This window comes from Leptinotarsa decemlineata, unplaced genomic scaffold (genome assembly GCF_025532065.1).
Source record: "Leptinotarsa decemlineata unplaced genomic scaffold, Ldec_3_MD MMD2_tig00000035_RagTag_RagTag, whole genome shotgun sequence".
NCBI classification, from domain to species: Eukaryota; Metazoa; Arthropoda; class Insecta; order Coleoptera; family Chrysomelidae; genus Leptinotarsa; species Leptinotarsa decemlineata.
The window spans coordinates 14,958,510-14,982,329 of NW_027412540.1; the positions used below are offsets into that span (position 1 = coordinate 14,958,510).

At 36.9% G+C, this 23,820-nt stretch overlaps 2 long non-coding RNA genes across 2 annotated transcripts in view; both read right to left on the minus strand.

Moving 5' to 3' along the window:
- LOC141481028 (uncharacterized) overlaps nucleotides 1–23,820 on the minus strand; it is a 338,121-nt gene that overhangs the window by 281,818 nt on the left and 32,483 nt on the right. The gene's annotated exons all lie outside the window — the stretch shown is intronic.
- On the minus strand, nucleotides 17,327–20,376 carry LOC141481027 (uncharacterized). The gene is made up of 3 exons (XR_012464704.1): nucleotides 19,106–20,376; nucleotides 18,859–19,007; nucleotides 17,327–17,416 (listed from the first exon to the last, which is right to left on the minus strand). It is a non-coding gene; the product is annotated as an uncharacterized lncRNA (long non-coding RNA).

Genomic DNA, 23,820 nt, shown 5'->3' on the forward strand with positions numbered 1-23,820 from the left:
TGACGTTTGGCTGGTTCCACAATTGTCTAAATCATCAGGCCGTAGGTGCCACTGGGTCCTAAAATTCTCAGTCCAGCCGCTTTCTTGGCTGAAGAGTCGGCAAGGCAATGCGAATACCTTTACTCCTGTCGTGTCCTTTAATCCACCTCAGGATAATGTTATTATCTACCGAGGCTATGGCTGAATATTGGTGGCACTCTAGTACTAGTCCTGAGGTAACACGTTGTCTATTCAAGGCTAATAGGGCTTGTCTGCTATCAGTGCAGATTGTTATATTTTTGCCAAAAATTCTTTTCCAGGTTATTTCTTTTGTAGCGATTGAGATACCAGCCAATTTTTTTTGAACTACGGTGGTATTTTTTCCCATTCCCAACTCAATCCTAGGCTTAGTGTATATATGCGTATTGCATTTGTAGCATCCAACTCTGTGTTCTATTTTATTTGTATTTTGTAGGGTTTATTGAACACAAACCTGGGTTCAATTGCATCCCTGGTTGCCTGCAGCAGATGATGCGCAGTAAGCGCTTCCATGTAAGTGAAATTTTCCACCTTTCATTTAGTATATTGTGTAGAATTCATGCGAATTATATTCGAATTAATTCCATAACGAATGTTTGGAATACAAACTGAGTAGAGAAAAGTGTTTTTTGTATAATTCATGTTTATATGGAAGTATTTGTTTCGAATGATTGTTTTCGTGTAATTCAAATGGTTATATGAAAGTAGCTGTTTCGGGAGAGATTTTTCTTCCAGTTTGTGTCTGAAAGTTACTTCTACACATCTATGTTTATTTCTTTTAAAATTAATTGCTTCCTTCCTTTCTTTGGATGGATGGAGTAATAGAAAGCCAAAAACTTTCTTTCCCAAAAATTAGTCACGCCTAAAAATATAACTCTTTCAATTTATAATTGTGTTCTTTTGATGATAGAAAAGCGCAATGTTTAGTTTATTCAATTTGAAAAATTGTTTCTAATTAAGGAGTTATCTTTTCAAAGTGTGTAAGTTAGTTATCTAATAGTTGAATGAACTTACTCAATTCAAGGAATTATTTAAACGTGAAAGCAAATTATACAACGAAACCGTTAGAAGTCAAAGAAATAGGCAACTAAACACAAATATCAGGAAAAATGTTGAGGGCTCTTCAGAATTCAGTATCACAAAACCCAGATACTTGAAGGTGTTTGAAAAAAAATAAGACTGAAACTGATATCACTGAAAACTTCACTGATAATGAGGAATCATAAAAACAACTACATTATTAGAAAGCCATTATATTCGAAAAAAGTTTATTTTCAATACCGATGAGCAGAGTTTCTTCATATCAAAATTCGAGTCAAAATTCTTATCGTAATTAATATTAATGGAGTTTCATCCCAACACCAAACCGTTAACACCTCAACACGTGTTTCAATCATCGAGTGATTATCTTCGAGATGAAGATTAAACTCTTGAAGATGATCACTTGGTGTTTCAATCACTTGGTGTTTCAATCACCAAGTGTTTAATCTTCCTCTTGAAGGTGATCACTTGGTGATTGAAACACATGTCGAGGTGTTAAAAATAACGGTTTAGCCAAAGCCCATTCTACCATCCCAACCAGCAAAGTTGTTTCATAATTCCATGGTTTTGCAACAGTTTTATTTTATTAATATTTTATAATTACTTCCAAAATGCTGATTGATTGTATTAGATGATCGGTGAACACAATACAGTTTTAGGCAATGAAAGTGTTTTATAAATTTGTAATAGAAACGTTTATGAAATAAAATTGAGAAACCATTAAAAAATAGTCAGGAAATTATCACAGAAACGTTTTTACAACTAACTTATAAAACTTATTTTCCTATAAAAGTAAATTGTTATGTAGCAGTTTTATAACACTTTTCTGCGAGATTTTTATGATAGCTATAAAACTATTTCAAGCTCATTTTATAACTGTTTCCTGTGGCTTTAATGAAATTATTTTATTAGAATGCTTTCAGACACTATTTTATTTTCATTACTATATTGTCACTTCAATGATAATTTCCCAACTATTTTTTAGTACGGTATATTCACTACGATTAAAAACACTAATATAACTGTTATAAAATCAAACTGCTTTTGATAATATATATTTGCTGCCACCAAGAATAAAATGCAGCATTTAAGAACAACCAGCTATCATCGATTCCCAATCACAGCTTTGAAAAAATTTTCAAAATTTTGGTTGTGTATAGTAAGAATATTTTTATTTAGTTATTCAAATGAGACACCTTCAATATCGTGGTGAAAATTATTTCTTCAGCAACTTCTAAATATTCGATTATTATTGAGTCTAGGTACCCCATAAGTAAATTCAATATTTTCAAGGCATTATGTTCAGTAACTCAACCTTATTATTCACAATTTGGAAGACTATAAAATACAAAGGGTTTGCACTTTTAAGTTTCAGTTTTTAGTTATCTATTTAGGAAACCTGGATATTTTGTTCAGAGTGAAGCAGATTCGTGTTACAACCCTTTAAATGATGACAAATTCAGATACAGAAGTAACTCCTCGAATAACTAATACCTACTGTCATGTAGAGAGTGCCCCATAAAAGATACATAACTCTGGCTTTTTCGCACTTTCTGTGACAAATTTTTTGAATGAAAATAACCCTGCTTGCTTTTTGGGTTGCATAGAATTGATATTTTTTTTTGTTCTGTATCGTCATTCTTCAGCATTCGTTCTAATAGTTCTTCTTCAGCAATTTGGTAGGTCATCAAATGACTTCGTTTTAGTTTAAATATCATTGTAAACCAACTGGCTTCGGGCATAGAATTGTGGATTCGTATTAGCTTATAAGCATCAATTTTTGGCCATGAGAGTTGGTTATTATTTACCCATGACGACGGAACTATGGTGAACATATATACCTAAAACGTAAATAAAATGAGTGGAATCCAGCTTCAAAAAGACAAAACTATCAACTGAAAATATAGGCCTGAATTGTCAAATATCTGGTCAATTATTGAAGCTAATTAAAAGATATATTCTGACATCAAAAACTGACCTGTCATTTCCTCTAAACGCACGATAAATTAAATATTAACAATATTTCATCGGAGTTCATATAGGTTATGTCTAATATTCACCATGTATTTAGCATTAGACATCGGATATATATCATAAAGAATGTAATATGTGATGAATATAAGTAATTTATATTATAAGAGTCACCAAAGTGCCGTTTATTAGCAAAAATGTTGCCAACTAACTTATAAACAATTACAATGGCTGTGTACCGACAGCAGGGCCACAGAGATTCCATAGTAAAGTGGCTACTGAAAATTGGGCAGTGGTGAATTAACACAATAAATACATATAGCTTTTCTGCATCATTTCTAAAAGAATTGAAAAATCCTCATCATTCATTATTCGCTACAGATTCATTATTTTTATACTTGTTGCAAGGCATGAAGCATTTTTACAGAAGTGACTTTAATTGAATATTCAGAATCATGAAAAAAATTGAATTTCACAATAATAGTTTAAAGAAAATTGCGGTCTATGACAAGAATATGCGTAGAAAAGTAATGATATCACTGACATGTTCAAGTGGGGTATACGTATATCGTTATCATCATAGGAAACGAAGTTGTAATCTATAACTGATCGATAATACTTCTCAAGTCGATTAGCTTAATGGGCTATGGGCTTCACTGAAAATAGACATAGGCTCGGCTGACAACTTCAAGAAGAGCTTCATATACGCGATACCAGTAACCAATGTAAATATATCATATTCCAGTTAATGTACCGACCAATATCAGAATAGAATAATCCAATTTTCACAAAAAATGTGGTATCGATTATTGAGAAACGACATTGAGTAGGCATTCACTCAGGATATTTAAATAGGGTGAGGAATCGATCCACAATAGTCGCCTCAGTATCAATTTCTATGTAAGTTGATATTAACATTTGCGTCACAGAAATAAATGGCAAACCTTGCATGCTTTTAACGACCATTGAAACATATCCCTTGACGAATCCATTTTGACAGATGTCACGTATTGTATGACAGATATAAGTAGAGAGATAAACTAGTAGGCAAGCGTCAAGTTGTCCTCCTTGTTGGGAAGGCTATTCGCTGCATTGCTTGATTTTTGCTTGCCGGAAGAACAAAATTATTAAATGCAGCTTTTGGCGAATTTTTTCTGATATGTATGGTATGTATTAACAATTAACACAATATTCAATTGAAAGAAATCAATTCACAAAATTCAATACAAATATCATACAGTGAAATAAATATTACTCAAAACAGAACAATGAATACATTTCAAATGAATCAAAGAACTGAATTCAAACAATCCTTTTTTTCTGTGAAGAGCTTGGAAAAATTACTATCAGCTTTGATTATTAGTGGTCTTGCATTTCTTTTGGAATATGTCAAACATTCTTCTTTTCTCTGGATGCTTGAAATAGTGTAAAGGGAGAAAATTACGAAAAACAGAGGTCAGTTGGGGGTAGTTTCAATTATGAGTTGTTTTTTTTTGAATGCGTTTCGCTAACCAAGTTAGCGACCTCAGGAGATCATTATGACTGAATTTCACTACTATGTTAGTGTTATATGCTAGTGGACTCACTACTATCCGGTAGTAGTACCTAACTACTACCGGATAGTATTACCTAACTCTACCTGTTACTGTTCCTATGCTGAACTAACTGTTTTTTTTAACACCTCCAATTTGTTATGTATTTCTTCTATGTTGGTGACTATCCCTTGCATTTTATCTCCGATATTTTGATGTTCATTATTTAGAATTATAACGTATAAGACCAAACAAAGGGCTGTTATAGGACCTTTGTCGCTATTCATAGAACCCATTTCACATTTTTCGATTTCCAAGCTTTCGAAAGCATCTAGTTCCAGTACGAAGTTAAAAGAAGTATATAACAAGTGAATTAGGAAGTGTATGTTGTAATTTTACCGCTGCTGCAAATGAAGTATCAGGCAGTAAAAATGTGCCTGCTGCACAATAATGGACAATAATTAGTCCAGTGTATATACACTCAAAGTTTATGAGGTGTTAATGAATGGTTTTATTTTCTGGTTCAAAAACTGGATTCACCAGAAACCATTCTCAGTAAAAATTATGGAATATTCTATATAGATGTATCCACAGAGCTCAAAAACAAAGCATTCGAGATGTAACAGCGTTATTTCGACCCGTTATTTCATTGGTGCTAAGCTGAAATACGAATGCCCTGCTATACTCAACCGTCTTCGAAATTGTCGTGAATATTTTATTTTTCAGGTCTGGATTCATCTATAGTTGCCTTGCGATGGACGCTGAAGTGCAAGACAGAGAATGAAGAATTCATTCGGGGACGATGTCTAAGCTTAAATTCACAATGAGCCGCCTTGGGAAGTCCACTTTTTTAATATTTGATGATTGACGTTTCTGTAGATCCCATAGATGGTATCTTCGTAAGGTGAGATGTCCTTGCATTTACTTTCTCAGGCTTCTCTTCTGAGGGCAGTTAACTCCGGCAATGCATTCGTGTTTCAGCCTCACACGCTTATGAAACCTTGTCAGACCCAAATACCGCTGTTTGGTGTTAGATCACAAATGATTTTTATTGGGGTCTGGTTTCATGGACAGTGTGGCCTTGCAGTGAAAGACAAAGGATGAATATCAGTCGGCGGTCGTTTTCGAAGCTTGTTTACAACAGATTGGCGTGGGAGCCTCACAACAGACGTGGCTTGGAAGCCTCAGAGCTTCTGAATGTGTCCAGTAACGATGATTCATCGTTAGAGCTTTCCATTCCTATCCGAATGTTTGCTACACTTTCATGGAGCTCTTCTGATTCCATTATCTTGGTGAATCAATTAGCATGTTTCTTGTATCTTTTTCAAACGTAATTGTACTACTTGGCCTTCAATGTGATTGTCTCTAACTTTTCCTCACTTCCAACATAATTTTCTTCTGTTCTCAATTTCTAAATATTAAACTTCTGCTCATCTCTCTCTTGATCTTCTTATTAATCTTTTTGTTTATGGTTTCTATGTGCTGACCTTTCTAGAATATGAAACATAAACGAAGTGCTTTTATGTTCCATATGAAAAATATATTGTGATAGTAAAGAAGAAAGTGATTCAAATCATGGAATAATGAAACAAAAAAAGTTAATTGGCGCTCCTGGGCGACTTCATTGATTCCAGTGGTGCATTTGCTTTTTCAACTGCAGGAAAACCCGGAAAAACCTGCAGCCCCACATCAGCAGAAGATCTAGATCTGCCAATGTCCTCTCTTTTATAAAACAAAATGTAGGGTATTTCCAGAGGCTCCAATGAATTCAAGGTATCGCCAGAACTCTTAGTGACACGACTATCGTCAAACGGTGTGTGGGGTTGAATCGACTTACTTTGAGCCAAACCCAGCCTAACATTTACTTTGGATATATCTCAATTGAATTGGATCTCTGATGATACAGAAAACTAAATGCTGTAGTGAATAAATACAAACTTACGATAAAGGATGAAATGCGAAGATGAATATTCGAAAGGCGATAATCTGTTTCGTCTTCGACCAATGCGTAGTAATGACCAGATTCAACGCCAGAACCACAGTAAACAATGACTGCATGAAGATTATAATAGTGATGTTCTAGATTGAAGTGTTCATCTATTTCGAACCTTCGAAAGAGTTTTTTGCTTCCGTCAGAGGTTGAGTCATGCTTGAAGATCATCAGTGGATTGATTCTTCTGTCAATTTTATAAATGACATATTCATGAAGACACATGTAACCTTCACTTCCTCAGAATATTATATCAATACAACACGAGGTTTTGGTTATTTGTTATGAGACTGTTTGTTTCAATAAGTGGTAGAAACTGGACTATAAATCTGAATTTTTCGCGCTTCATTACATAGTGGAACGGTATTGCCTGCGGCGCTTAAATCGTAATCTCTCAATGTTAAATACGGCCACTTACTAATTAAGAAGATATTTCTAAAAATAGCGTAAAAGCAGTTACGGACGCCGATAAATAACATTCTCAATAAATTAATGATGGACTAAAAAAAGAATTGACTAATTTATAGTGTAAAGTAAGAAACCGGTTCCGTTTTTATCTCCATACAGTAATGTGATTTTTAAATTCAAATTTACAATGGTTTGTATGGAATTTATTGGATGTAATTAATAAACATTAATATTATCGACCAATTTCTCAATTCACGAGGGAGTAAACAACTATAGGATTTTTACTCCTGGGTTCAAAAAAAATATTTACTCATACTCAACCAAAACAATGCAACTCACTTGGTGGGTAATATTGAAAATCATTTGTGTAGAGGGTCAAATCGACGTACTTTGAAGCAAACCCTCGTTTACAGTTACTTTGGATCGACCTGTTTGAAAAAATCTGTTTAAAATATGTTTTCCGTTAATCAGCTGTCGCCCCTATACGAACGTCAACTCTCAGAAGTTGAGAAACCTGTGCAAGCTAAGTACTAACGAGGTCTTACCTTTCAACGTGTGATTCCTAACACGGTTGCAGAATCATCCCAGCTTCAACCAGAAAATTCTCTCGAGAAAAATATCTGGTCGAGGCGGGAATCGAACCCACGGCTTTCCGATCGTGAGTCGGGCGCACTGCGCCACCCCAATTGATTAATTGAATTGGATCCCTGATAAACCTCACAGAGAACTGAATGCTGCAGAAAAGTATATACAAACTTACGATAAAGGATGAAATGCTAAGACGAATATTTAAAAAGCGATAATCCTCCCACTGACTAAGTGGAAAAATATATTTCCAAAGCAGAAGTTAATTGAGTATGAACCTCAAATAACTGTTTTTCGAATAACGCTAATAGTAGGAGGGCCCAAGAGAGGATTTTGGGATTTACTCGAGCGCGACATAGAAGGAGATACCGTGCATCCTGTTGAAGTCGTCTACCGTATATGAACCCTCAACTGAAAGCCGGGCAAGTAGCGCATCTCATCAGATTAAGGTATGATACAAGGTATCTCGTCAGATTAAGGTATGGTGGTTGATTTCTAGGTTTTAGATTTATCGAAATCTGACCTTTTGAACGTGACGTAGGGGTTAAGTTAGGTTAGGTCCTGAGTTAGTGGGCCTTTTCGAGTCTCCACCGCAACCCGTAAGAGTTTATTGTCGCTCAGATATATTCACACTCGACCAAATAAACCCAGCTTCTTAACGAAGCCGATTAGTTTGTATGGTGAGTGGTCTTTCAGGTCAGATGGTAAGAATACGGCTCTGCCGAACTCTAAAAACCTGATTCGGTTTCCAGCTGGGCAAGCACAAAGTATGTGCTTGCCCATATGTTTCATCATTTTCCAAACAGAGGTGATACACACTGTCTTCCCTCAGTCCGAGTCTCTGCATATGATTCAAATGACAGTGACCTGTAAGAAAGACTATTAGACATCGTAGTTCATCCCTATTGTAGTCCAACAACTATTTAGTATCAAGCTCAGAAGGGTGAATAAACGCCTTGGACTGAGCCAGTCCTACAAGATTCTGCCAGAAGTCCATAAATCTTCTTGCCATCCAGGTGTTCACTCTTTGTTTGGCAGAGTCTTAAGCAATGCCAATGACAGGTTTGGTACCATGAAGCTGCTTACAGCACCCTCGTTTGCAAGGGAGTCAGTCTCCTATCGAGAAGAGGCAGTTTGCTACCAATTTAGACGTTGCTCGGTAGCAGCCAAGAGCTTCCAACGCCGCTTGACTGTCCGGGAATATTTTTATTTACTTGTGTATGAGGTTGGATTCTTCCATTCTTTCCACACACAATTCAATAGCGTAAATTTTCTCTTGAAATACAGTCGCATTGGTTCCTAGGTAGACTGATATCTCTATCATGGGTCTGCGACTGTAAACACCTGCATCAGAACCGGAATGTGTTTTTGATCCCATCTGTGGACCAACAATTATCTGCACTTGATATTTTCTCCTCCCGAAGGATCTAGTCCTCTCTACTCGGGAACAGTACTTTATAAGGCAGTTCTTAGTTGACAGTTGGAGGCATAAAGTCAGAGGTCATTTCCAGAATGCTGTAACTTCCAATGTCAACCAACAGTCTGTTACACTCTGCATTGAATTGATTTGTGCAATTGGCAATGTGCACAAGTCTATATGCAGTCCATCTATCCTCTCTCTCCAGAAAAATGTGGAGAGGAGGTAGATCTAGAAGAATCTCCATGGCCGCTGACGGTGTGGTACTGATGGTACCACTAATGGCCAGACAAGTCTGTCTCTGTGAGCCACAGAGCTTCGCCTGGGCCGTTTTCTGTAAAGCCTTCAGCCACCAGGCGATTGCACCAGGAGTGATCATTGGTCTGACAATCACCACATAAATCTAATAGATTTGTTTGAGACCTAAACCCCAAGTTTAGACATCTGCTCCCTCAGGCACCAACACTGTGAACAACGTCCATCGTGACGTAGGTGTCACCTAGTTGCAAAATGAACGTTCTCTTGACATTCTCGATTTTCTTCATTACTGCGGAAATAATGTAAGAATCACGGAAATAATATAATCTGCCGATTTCCACAAACCGAACGTGCAGCTGAGGTAAAGCAAGCATTACCTTGCGAATTCAATAACACAATCATAACTTGTTGAAACAAAATTTTGTCAAAAATACACCGGACATATAGGTTTGAGAATGAATTTATATAAATCTGTATAAATATGTATATGAGTGAATAATTGTACATAATATATCAGTAAAGCTTGTCGCCCACTTGTACGGCACAGCACAGCACGACCCATCCCGTCAAAATACGGATAGGATTGGAACAATGAAAATGAATGGAAAACCGCCCACTAACCCGGCACGGCACAGCCAAGAGCGTCCGCCGCCGGAAAGGATTCTAGCTCTCCGATTCTATCCGGCAAATAACAGTACGTGCTGTGACGGACTGGAAAGGTGAGCTCGTCGCCGGCCAGCGCCTGCCAGCATCAACTTGTCCAAACGTACCTGGGAAGTTTCTGTCTCTCTGTTTTGCTATTCTATTAGTCGACAGCAGTGTTAGACGGCACATATGAAAATGTACGAGGAAAAAAACTAAGTTGCTTGTTTTGGCAGGCTCTAGAATATTCAGGAGTTCTGAAAATTTGCCTGAAATCATTCGGAAATACTGGAAAAATTTCTCCTCGTTTCTCCTTCTTTTAGGTTGTTGAAAAAATGATGAAACTCTCCTAGATTTGCTCTCTTTTGATCAATGGGATGTACCCACAACATTCTTTGTTGTGAATATTTTCTTCTACATTCAATAATGCGGCCACTATAATGACGACTTCTTCGTCAGAACTGCTAGTGATAGACATGTTTCTGTGACCGCTCAATGTCAACTGAAAGTCCCTTGAAATCGAACAAACAGCCCCTCAGTATGATGATTGTAGCTGGACAAGTGGGCGATGCTATTACACGTCGCCATCAAGCGACGGACAGCGCCGTGCTGTGCTGTGCCGGACAAGTGGGCGACAAGCTTAATGAAGATTGATAAAACATGATGATATTAAAATTGAAAGGGGTATATTTTTGGGAGAGATTAATTTTTGGGAAAAAAAGGTTCTGGCTTTCTACTTCTCCATCTTTATATATAAAAATGTAAGAATCTTCTAAAGAAAGGAAGGAAACAATCAATTTAAAAAAAATTGACCCTATACTAAGATGTGTAGATCATGCAAAGATGTAACTTTCAGACACAAACTGGAAGAAAAGTCCTTTCAAAACAGCTACTTTCATATAAATATTGAATCACGCGAAAGAAAAAATACTTCGGAAACAAATACTTTCATATGAACACTAAATCACACAAAAAAACATTTTTCTACATTCAGTTTGTATTCCAAACATTCGTTATGGAATCGAATCAGATATCCTTCACAGGATTACTGCACTCGCAGAATCATGCGATTATGCGTGGAAAGATCCAAGGCAAATGTTTGTTGTGATGAATCAATCGAAACCGAAAAAAATCTTTTTTACCGGCAGGATAACTACGAAAATTTTGCAATAATGTTCCCTTCAATATATTCATCAACGAATGTGGGAGCTTGTGAAAACAAAATAAACGTCGAATAATAAATAGTTTATTCCATCAGATTCATATCCTCTTGAAAATGTTTACGATAAAAAATGAATTGTATTGAATGATTCATGTTCGATATTCGTTTTTGACAAAATGTTGAAAGAACATTTTCATAATCAATAAAGATGAATGGATTTGCAATGTGCTGTGAAGAATAAATAGTATTTTGATGAAACACATGAAATATGAATCTCTCGATAGCAAATAAATTCAACTGTATAAATTCTGAACAACATAAGATGTTTGTGTTGACGAAAGCCGCGACAAAATATTCGTAATATTGTGACGTTTTCGGGAACTGAATAATTAGTACACTTCACGATAACCATTAACATGAAATGTTCGTCATTCGGGTTCCATCATTCGGGAGTAGAATACACTCCCTTATTCTTTCTGCAAATAATTAAACTGTTGAAAAACATTCGTATCAAATCTTTCACACCCTTTGACATTCAAGCTGACAGTATTGTTCTGAAAGGATTTATGTCTGATTATCATTATTCAGGGGTGGATTACACCTTCTCATCATAGTTTGTGTATAATAACTAGTTAAATGTTGTGTATGGAGACATTATTTTTTCACCGACGCCGCTAGTAATTTGGCTGCTCGAGCCGAAGTAGCTGCTGAAAAGTGACAATAATCAAGCTCAAGCATGCTCAAACATTCTCATTCGAATATCTGCAGACAAGTGTGTTTCAAATAGCTCTTTAGGAATGGTTCATCTAGGAGGAAGTTATGGAAAGTTGCGAAATTGCAACAGATTATCAGAGAACACCTTGGTTAACATCAAATGTCAATTGGCATATTTCACATTTCAAAACTCGTTTGACATTTGTCGGGAAAGTTCGGAAATGAATCAAATTGAAAAAACAGCTACCATCTACAGTTAATTTTTCAGTTCTGAGGACGAAGGTAGATTTTGGCTTCCAAAAATTTAAAATTGGTATTTTTGCAATTCTCAGCTCTTTTTTGATGGGCAGAATTATACAATATCAGATGCTGGTGGACGGTGTATTTTCATATGTGAAAAATACATTGTGTTTACGCAATCGAAATGAAATAAAAGTTTGCTCTTTGTAAACTTGTATAAGAAGTTTGCCCTTTCTATACCTGTATAAATGTCTTCACACTTCTATAAAGACCTCGATTACAATTTTTTTACAGAACCAGAATTTTTCATGCCTTTCATGCATCTACGCATGAAAGATGCATCTGTCATGTGTAGATGCATGAAAAATTCTAGTTCTGCCATTTCAATATGGGCCTTTCTTGGCCAGCTTTTGGTTATTTCCATTTGTACATATGATGGAATCGGGCGATACTTAAAGAAAATCCATAACGTTTTTTTTATCTTGGAGCTTTTGCCACCGAAAATATATAAAACTACAATAATAATTATTCAATCTAATTCAGCATATAGATCGGTATGTTGTTCAGAAAAAGTATAACCTTGTGCATGAGCAAGTTAACTAGTCTATCAATGAACGTTGTGTAATTGGAGATATAAAATGTGGAATGTTAACAACAAAATTTGTAAAGATATAAAATTTGAAATGTAAAATAGTATTATCGAGAGACGCATAAATATAAATTTCAAGATGTATAAATATAGACGGTTAATATCTAAAGATGTAAAAATATAAAATTTTAAATGTTAAACTGTAAAATACGTGTATGAAGGTAAGCATGTGAAATTGAAGAAATATGAATGTGAAATTATATCTTGACATAATGAATACATACTAGGTATATAATAAAAATAGAATGACTAAATATCTGTGAAGTATGCATTCAATACTGTTTGGATCCACGTACACCTCATTTATGACTAATTGAACGATTTTGAAAATAGAATTGTTTCTATGATTATATCCAATGGAATTCGAGCTCTCAATACTTGACTTACTGTTCGAGGTAACTATACAGTATATCCTTCTTTCGATAATTTGGTTCACTTTTTCTGTAGGTACTGTTTGTTGGTTGCGGGTATGTCCTAACTCATTGAGTATTTCAGCATAGACAATTGGACTGCATAAGACAGAAACTTTCGGTGTTTGATTGCTCCCACTTCAGGTATTTTTGTTGTTTTTTGTTTGAATCTTGTGTCATGATCGTGTTCGATGGTAGCCATAAATTGTTTATTTTCGTGATGGTGGATGGCTAGATTGAGGTAAAGTGGAACAGCGATTGAATGATGACTTGTCATCATGTAAATTGAACTTCGCCTTTTATCTTCTTAAAATAAATGAACTGTACATGATTATTTGCTTTGAATGTATTAGGAGATAAAAAAAGACGAAAAGACGCTGGTCAGGCCCTATCCCCCGAAGCCCCGATACATTCGGGAGGGCGCGCCAGCATTATCAACCAATGACCAGTCCCCACACTGTGGGGTAAGTGATCATTGGGTCCGAGAATCATGTGCCCTGAGCAAACGCAGTGAGCCAAGAATGACAGCCTTCTGCATCTGTGCGGCTAATATTTCTACCTTAGTGCGGCAAGCCGGTATGATTTTGAGATTCGAGAGTAGAGAGGACATCATTCCAACAAGGACTCCAATAATCAGAACAACCATCTTGACAGAGTGATCTGGATAGAGTCTGCGGAGTTCGAAAAGAAAATCTCGATATTTTATCCGTTTTTCCTCCTCTTTTCTGACGATATTCGTCTCGCCAGGAGCTGAAAACTCCACGACAAATATGGTTTTGCTCTGGTGATCGAGAAGGACTACATCAGGCTTATTAGCTTGTATGAGCCTGAGGGTGGGGAACGAATAGTTCCAATAAATTCGGCACTTCTCGTTCCCCACAACGGATTCAATATCCCCCGGAGCGTAGGGCAACACCGGTGTCTCGTCAATACCGTAAGAGTGCCGTAGATGGTAATATTACACTCTTAAGGCCGCGTTATGTCGATGGATATAGACCAAGACCGCATATACTGGACATGCTGATAGCAAGTGCATTAGAGTCTCAGGCGCCTCGCGGCAGGCCCTGCACCTTATGTCAGGAATCTCTATACCCATCACGCGACTGCGGTAGACTAAGGTGTTGAAGACACCATCCTGACAAACCATGATGAACCCCTCAGTTTCCGACTTTAGCCCACTCGACCAGAGAAAAGCGAACGTCAGGCGCTTTGATAAGCCAAGGCCTCCAATGTAATTGAAGAAGACCCCATGCATTGGCTTATCCTTGTGTTTCCGCAGAAGTAAAGTGATCTCTGCGGCTTTTATCTGAGATTTTTGTTGAACAGGTTCCAACTCGGTTACAGAGTTGTGGTCTTCTCGTTCAGTGTCGAAAACTAAACCGAGTTCATCAGCTGCTCGAGCAGCTGCCCCAAAGGGAAATGCTCCAACTCCTGCTCTCTCATGGTCACGGACCATGCAGAGAAGGGGATCCGAACTCCTGAGGAATTTACAGGCTGTACCCAGCACCATCCTGTCATGTAGACACTCCAAACTCAACAGTCCACGGCCTCCCTGTTGTCGGGGGAAGTACAACCGTGGAACGAACGATTTGGGATGCAAACTCCTATAGAGATGCATCATTATTCGGGTCTTTACGCCGAGTTGATACAGCTCCTCCCGAGTCCACTTCACTACTCCAAACAAGTAGAGTAAGATTGGATCGGCAAGCATATTTGTTGCAGCAACTTTGTTCTTCCCCGACAGTTCCGATTACCAGATCTGTCGAAGTTTGTGCTGATACTTGCCGCGGAGAGAGTTTTTCACTGCTGTTACCTCTTGTGAGTGGCGTTGTTCCACCCCGAGGTAAGTATACGTCTCTCCGGCATCCAGATGGTGTAAGATGCTTCCATCTACGAGCTGCACATCCTCTCCGTAGTCCCCGCATCGTCCTTTTTTGAGATGGACCATTGCACATTTATCTATCTCGAATTTCATCCCGATAGCATGCGTGTACTCTTCCACCACCCTCAAGGACTCATGGAGATCCTTCTCTCCAGAGGCATAAAGTTTAAGATCATCCAAATAAAACAAATGGGTGACCTTGTGCCGGTTTCCGGGGGTGCCACAGTTATACCCTCGAATGTTTCTGAGCGCAACGGATAATGGCAATAGTGAGATGCAGAAGAGAAGAGGACTGAGGGAATCACCCTGAAATACACCCCTTCTTGAAGTGACCACCCTGTTTGGACTCTTGCTTGACCAGATGTTATTGGTAAAGCAAGTTCGCCAAAGTGGTATCAGTTGTTCAATGCATTTCACTATTTTGTCGGGTACCGCAAGGCATCTGAGCATATGCAAGATGAGCTCATGCGAAATTGTATCAAATGCCTTACGGTAATCGATCCAGGACATAGAGAGGTTACGCTTATATTGTATTGTCGCAACTCAGTTCTCGCTTGGCTATTTACGAGAGGATTTTTAATTTGCTGTTTCACCCATTCATTCATTCATCCAAATAATAAAAGAACTCATTTAAAACTTAATTAAATATTTATTGTAAAAGAAACGGAAAAAAATACTTTAAATAAACTCAAACTCAAATGTTAATAAGAAAATAATGCATTAAAACAATCAAAAACTTACATTATACTGCCACCCAGCAGGATTGAAGAAAAGGAGATGTGCTGCATTTCTGAAGACTCAATCGATACGTAAATGAATGCTGTCTGTTGACTGTTAACTATTAACTATGATCCATGATCTTGACCTCCCTCAATATTTATAAAGAATTATACGCTGACATTGCGACTTTGATCCGGTCACTGTACTGAAGTAAAATGCACAGCATGCAATCTGTGCCAAGTTTGCATATTTGGAGATTGTTTTATATTCCATATCCTGTGATCGGATCAATTTCGATGTCTATGAACTTGAAATATCAAAAGATGGAATTCTGAATACTGAGTGTTTTTGTGTTAAAATATTGAAGTGAGGTTGGAACATCTTTCAATTCATGTATTTACTTAAATGAATCTGAATCATTTCATGATTATTTTCTATATGCGACACGTGGTGGAGGCGCCTCTCTCGTTCTCGGGGGCTTCATTCTTCATAATGGGCCTAATTTTCTGATACAAAAAGTTGAATTGTTCAAGTTTTGAAAATATGTTGTGATAATTAGCAGAAAAGTGTATTTTTCTTTTGTTTTCCAATAATGAGAGAATTTAATAGCTGTTTCATCCAGTAAAATTACATTTTTTCCTTCTTTTTAATATACCTCAAATAAATGTTTTTTTTTGATAATTTGATAATTAGTTTTGAATATGTTGGTTCTTGTGCTTCAATTTTTTTTAATCCAAATATAACCTATCATTTCAGTCAACTTTCCATGTTTCCCTTCTCCTCAAATTATGAGTAATACACTTTCTAATAACTGTCCATCAGCTTAGAAAGAAAAGTATTACTGAAGTTGAGCAATCATAAAGAATATCTGTTCATTCAGCTTCTTAAGATTGCCAATGGAATAATTTGAAAAAATTTTCATTTATCATCTGTAAATTTCGAAAGTATGAGCGGTACATTTTCCAATATCTGTTTTATCAGCTTGGAATTGTACAGTTGAATTGGCTAAACGTATGGAATATCTGTTCATCCAGCTCCGTACGATTACCCATTACCTGATTTCGAAATTTTGCATATGTATCTGACTTTTTGAAAAATAAATGATACACCTACCAATATCTGTTTCATCAGCTTGGGAATGTGTATCATAGTATCAATTAGTTGGATTCATAAAATTTTCCTTGTTCCCAATCATCCTCTAACATTTTATTGGTAATGACACGAAAAAAATTATAGTAGTCATCAACATCAGCTATTAAGTAAATAATTAATACATTTAATATAATCAATAAGAATATTGACACAAGAAAAAGGTCCATTTTTGAGTTTTATTAACTTTTTGAAAACTGTCAAGATAAGGAACGCCATCATGATCGCCAACATGAAAAAATCCTCATTTTTGACATACAGTATAAATATGAACCCTTGTCGATTGATTTATAATGTTGTTTTCGATACAGCGCAACGTAAAATATTTAAAAAATCCCTCAGATTTACTATTTTTAGTAGATTCTGGAAATAGTTTTATTTTATTATAACCGCCAAATATTCAAACTTTTTTTTCTTTGAGTTTGAAGAGTAACAATTCATTTGCTATAAATATTTATTGCGAGACTGATATCAAGAGGTAGTGAAAGATGATGGTCTTCAAAAAATTTATTAAAACATGTTTTACATGGCAGTATTACACTTCAAGCATACTTACCTCTCTTTCACAAAAAGTTTTGTTCTCAAATACTATTGTTCACTATTCGTTGCATAATCTTAAGTGCCTCCCCTATAACAAAATTAAATTTGTTAAATTATGCTCGGTAGAGCATGTCCAGAGTACATATAATATTAAACAAAAATTAATTTATCTAGTTAGGTATACGGAAAAATTCCAGAACTGAATTGTTCCATGAATGAGTATTCTGACTCGAATCAAAATATTCAATTTCAAACATATAAGAATCCAGAATAGTTAGGATATAAACATTAAAGAATAGTAATTGAATGAAATGCAGATACAAAATATTTTTTCAGTTGCATTTTTCAAATAAAATTTTACATACAATTAATTAAAGAAAAATATGCAGTAATTACATAAGAAAAAAAAACATAATGATAACGAATGCATTATTGACACACCCCTGGCCAGAAGAAGTACAAACAATTCAATGTCACCACATAGTTTTATTTTTTTATTTTGTATGTAAAGTGATAGGAAATAGCATCTCAGACTGATGATCTACAAACAGTGAAGTTTGTAATATTATGAGAAATAAAAGAAGCGTATAGATATATTGAAAAGGTGAGAATTGATAATTATGTATTGAAGAAGAATCATTTATATAGGTAGACTATACACACGAGATGAAAAGGCAGACTGTGGAGGACGCTCCCAAAACTGCATGAAATTTTTCATTTTTGAAGGTGTGTGAAATATGTTAGATGTTCATGAGAAATAATGATGATTATAATATGAATTTTGTATGAGGCATGAAATGAAATGTGCATACATGAGGTCTTCGGAGGAAAGACAGGTACGATGTTGTAGAAAGTACGACACAGAAAGTTGTCTTAAGAAAAGACAAATATGATGTTTCAAGATGTAGAAAGTTACTACGTCATGGTAATTATGAAAAAAGGTGAAAGAGTATAAAGAGAATAATAATAATATATGCAAAATCTGAGAGATGCAATTTACATGTGTTTTATAATATATATTTATCAGATATAATTCAATATTCGTCGTTGGTACTAGCCAGGAAAGTAGTTGTTTTCGATAAATATTTCCAATAGCTGTTTATTTTCATTGAAAAGAAAATAAATTGCTATTGCTATTTTCAATTTCCTATTATTCAGTGAAATGTATATCACATGAGGTGACAATTGAATAGGCAGGTGACAAAGACTGTAAGGAATCAGTAAAAAAAAAAATTGTACATAAAGAAATTGATGTTGAAATGGGTGTGTCATAAAGAACCAAGGATTTTGAAAGTATGCTCAAGCATAAATCAAAAAGGATGCTTCAAAGTTGAAAAAGAAAGTTTGTAAGCTATTTGCTATTCATCGTCAAATTAACTTTAATGTATATTATATGTACTCTAACCAATTAGATTAAATTGTCAAATGATTGTTAACTATATAATGCAGTGATTTTTGTTGATTTTTTTTTTTATCGAATAGTAACATAACCTAGCTATAAGAATAAAAATATATCATGAAAGAACTTACTGCCGAACTTCTCTCTTGTTTCATGCAATCGAGGCAACACCACACCCCAAGGCACTTCGAGGCAGTCACTACTCCACTACTCCATCACCACTGTTACGGTTTTCCACTCCAGGACATTCAGCAGATCGTACCACAGACAGCACGATGACCTAGGGAAACATGAAGTTGAATCATCATGGCTCAAATGAATGGACTATAGGAATATCGCAGTCACTAGTGCCATATTCAACCAGAAACAAATACTTACGTTGTTGCGTTACCAGTTGTTCTGAGTAGCTGATAAACAGTTCCTGTGTGGGCAGACATCATCCACAGACATAATATGTGAATAGAATTGTAATACTCAAAACAATTCAGAATCACCATCATACCGTTGAGTACCAGGATAATCCAAATCCCAAGCAGCCTACAGAAAATATTTCGCAAGTAATTTATGAAAACAACGCTAGTTTCATAAATGCTGACACAACAGAACCACAAACGATGATGTTTGAAGTTTCCCAAAAGCTCTCGAAGGGGTAATTTCTATATTCCTGGGCAGCTAATAACTTGATCACACTATTACACGATGAACACACAGATATAAATATATTTCAAAGTGTGAAATCAAAATCACTTCAGTGAACGAAAAATGCCGCTAAATATTCACATATTCATCAAATTATATGTATGTCATATGTCATGTCAAATCGTAAATCTTCTTCTCTATACACAATTGAGAGAATAGGCATGGAACAGAATGACAGATACATTTCACAGAAACCATAAAAACATTTTCTGTGAGTACGAGAAAACGCAAAGCACAACGTAATACGTAATTATAGTCCAGTCCAATTCAGTCCACTGTTACGTTGCCAATGTTTCCATCCAGTTGAGTTGTGGTAGCCGAGCAGCCGTCAACCTAAACAGTATCAGAACCAAGACACGGAACAATGTGCGGACAGATTGGTGGAGTGACACAAAGACAGATAAAGTTCAGTGCCGGACTATGACAATATTAGTGTGGGAACTCATAGTTGCAGAATCAATTGTACAATATAGTTTTTTCCAACTTTTATAGGACATGTAGTTTGTAATTGATGTTTATAATCATATTTTAAACCCATTGTTTTTTTTATTATTCAAAATATTTTTATTGAGTTGTAAGTTTTCATTTTTTTGTTTCTCGTTACCACCCAGAAAGCTGGGGGCCAGCTTTAACGTGGAGGGGAGATGTGTCAAATATAGAAAATAATCATGAAATGATTCAGATTCATTTAAGTAAATACATGAATTGAAAGATGTTCCAACCTCACTTCAATATTTTAACACAAAAACACTCAGTATTCAGAATTCCATCTTTTGATATTTCAAGTTCATAGACATCGAAATTGATCCGATCACAGGATATGGAATATAAAACAATCTCCAAATATGCAAACTTGGCACAGATTGCATGCTGTGCATTTTACTTCAGTACAGTGACCGGATCAAAGTCGCAATGTCAGCGTATAATTCTTTATAAATATTGAGGGAGGTCAAGATCATGGATCATAGTTAATAGTTAACAGTCAACAGACAGCATTCATTTACGTATCGATTGAGTCTTCAGAAATGCAGCACATCTCCTTTTCTTCAATCCTGCTGGGTGGCAGTATAATGTAAGTTTTTGATTGTTTTAATGCATTATTTTCTTATTAACATTTGAGTTTGAGTTTATTTAAAGTATTTTTTTTCCGTTTCTTTTACAATAAATATTTAATTAAGTTTTAAATGAGTTCTTTTATTATTTGGATGAATGAATGAATGGGTGAAACAGCAAATAAAAAATCCTCTCGTTAACAGCCAAGCGAGAACTGAGTTGCGACAGTATCGAGTCCTGCGTTATACATCTATCGATGAACAGGTTCTCTTTACATCCAGCGACTCATCTCTTCGACCCTCTCTGCTCATATATCCGTTCGAATACTCGGTCAACTGCGGTGAGTATTCGAAGTGTGTATAAGATGCTTGTGAACAACTTATCACACGAATTCAAGCATGTTATCGGTCTGTAATTCTTAGGATTCGACAAATCTCCGCTTTTGGGGATAAGAACGGTCCACCCCTCGACAAACCAATCCGGAATCAGCTGCTCTCCGTCCAGCCAGGAGTTGAAAACTCTGACCAGATGGCGGTGGGTGCTTGGTAGTTTTTTCCACCAATAAGTGTTCAGCTCATCTGGGCCCGGAGCAACAAAGTTCTTGGAACCCACAAGGGCTCTTCGAACGTCATCCGAGGTTATCGGGTTGAGCAGTTCATTGAGCTCAGGCTGTCGAAGCTCTCTGTTGGAAGCTTCGAACTGCGCTAGGGCTGGAGTGTCTTAGTTGAGTGGCTGTGGGTGTTCATAGATATCCTTCCAGAAGGATTCCACCTGATGAGCGGTCGGCAGATTATCCACAACACGTGGAGGCTCTTGGAATAAGTGAGAAGGTTTCTCGCGGAATCTAAGGTTTTCCGCGATACTTCTCGCTCGCCTCACTAGTGACTTCTTAGCAGCCACTAGCATTCGTATCCTATCAAGGCAGTGCTGTTTGGTGGTCAGCAGCACGCTTTGACTTGAAGTGTGATGGATACGTCGTAGTTTGGCGGCTATTCGCCGCACTGCAGGCGTGAAAGGCCTGTTGGCCGCCCTGTAATCCATCACACATTGGATAAGAGACGCGTGTTGTCTTGCCGACGTGATCTTAGCCTCCATCTTGTGTACACGCCGTTCAATCTTCCGAACCGCAAGGTCGGGATTTCGTCCTTCCGATTCGGAAACCGATTGGACGACGCTATACACGGCGGTGTTGATTTGCCAGATGTCAGCCTCGTCTGTTAGAACACTATGAACCTCCGCATCCAAACAAGCCAGTTCTTGTGGCTTCAGTGGCCTAATTCTGTGGAGCGCCCTACGTGTTCTGATTGTCGTCTCCATTGGTGGTATGGTGCGAGTCTCCTCTCCAGTCGTGCCAACGGGTGGTAGAACTGTCACTTCTACCACTTCGTTAACAGGCTGGGAAGGAGCTAAATAGCCCTGGCGCCGAAGATAAGATACGTAATCCCTAAGGTTTTGGGTGGAAAAGGCGGCATGCTCCGGATGTGTTTCACACCACAAAGCATGCCATCTCGCCATACCCTCTTCGCGCAGGCTCACTACTCTCGTAGCAATGCATAAGGCTATCTCTTAGCTCATGCGTCCACTCAAAACGTCCGTTTTCATTGCCAGGGTTGTCATCAGTAGGCAAATCATCGTTATGAGCCCCATCAGCTTGCCTCTGACCCCTCCGAGCGGGTCGATTGTGGGGGCCCCTTTCTTGATTATTGGGAACCAAGTGTTGGGTCCACCGGGTGGTTAGCCCTGTGGACCCACGGCCGGCACCGGAAGGAGAACAGAGTTCTCCTTCCCGGGTGCGCCTGGGCTGCCGGTCCGGTTTTGCACCAGTTGCTCGGGTAAGTGGTGTCGCAACTCACCAAAGGCCAAGGGTGTTAGTGGCCAACCCTGCTTATTTATTATTATTATTAAATAAAAGTGTCCACAAGTAAAGGTTTGTGACTCTTCAAATAGTTTTTGTGACGCATATGTGTATGTTGTTATCTATAATTTTCAACAGCCACTTCAATAATATTCAGATAGTTACTCGTTATTCATCCCCACACAGTGATTGCATAGGGGTCAAACTGAGGTATGAGATTTTCAACTGCGTCAGAGAGAATATTTTGTTGTAAAACTTAAATTTATTTAATGAAGATCTTAATTTCCTTGCGACGTATTCGGCGTATTTGATTCAACGCAGGTTTTTGTCTATGATTAATTCCAGGCATTTGACATATGGTTTCATGATTATTTCAATAATGGTTTCACCGTCATTCAAGGTGAGAGTATGATATTTGGGTAGATTATAGTTGTAGTTTGCGAGTGGAACAAAAAATGTTTTGGTGAAATTAATTGTTAGTAGTCTGCTCCCAAACCACTGGATTATAATAATGAAGTCTTTTTCAACTTAGTTCTTAAGGTCTGTCCAATTTTTATCGCGACAAAACTGACTATAGTTCCGTCAATATTGGATTCGTAAAAATCGTTGATATGCATATTAAATAATAGTGGCCCAAGAAACACTTCATTGTGAGATTTTCACTAAACAGTTTTACAAAAACACAATACGTGTTTCGCCTCTTCAGGCGTGTCTTTACGTAATACACGTCTGAAGAAGGTATTGTATAACGAAACACGTCTTGCTTTTTTGTAAAACTGTTTAGTGAAAATCTCACAATAGAAAGTTTCTTGAAAACTCCATGTCTTCTCTGATCTAAGCACTTCTTGCATCATAACGTAGATACAGTTCGCGATGCCACCGAAGTTGTTAATTATCTTAACAGTGTTTTTGAACTCATTGGATTTTCTACGCATGCTACCGCATAATTTACGAATGGAGGTTGGATGGTTCCGTAAATTGAATCCACCACTGTTGTGCAACGGCACACGATTAGTCATTGAAAAATAATGAAAAACGTTGTCAAAGCCAACATTTCAAATGGCAAGTTTAGAGGTGAAAGTATATCGATACCTCGACAATGTCCGTTTGTGGCTTGAATTTGAGCACACCATGTTTTTCACACGGAGAATTATACGTGGCAAGCTGTCGAGTGGGCATACCATCCATTTTGATTGTGTTACCTAAACATGGACTAACGAAAACTATTGTACACACCGTAGCATCAACGGATTAATATTACAGTTTCACATAAACACAACACGTATTTTTGTAAAACTATTTAGTAAAATCTATATCCAAACAGCTAGAGACTTCTGATACTGACTGCTTCTCTCAGACAAATCGATGATTTGACAAAACATATCACAATAAAAATTGGCAAATGCACTAACGAATGATAACAAATGAGGTGGTGAACGCTACAGAATATTCAAACACCATATGGAACCTATCCAACTTCAATGAA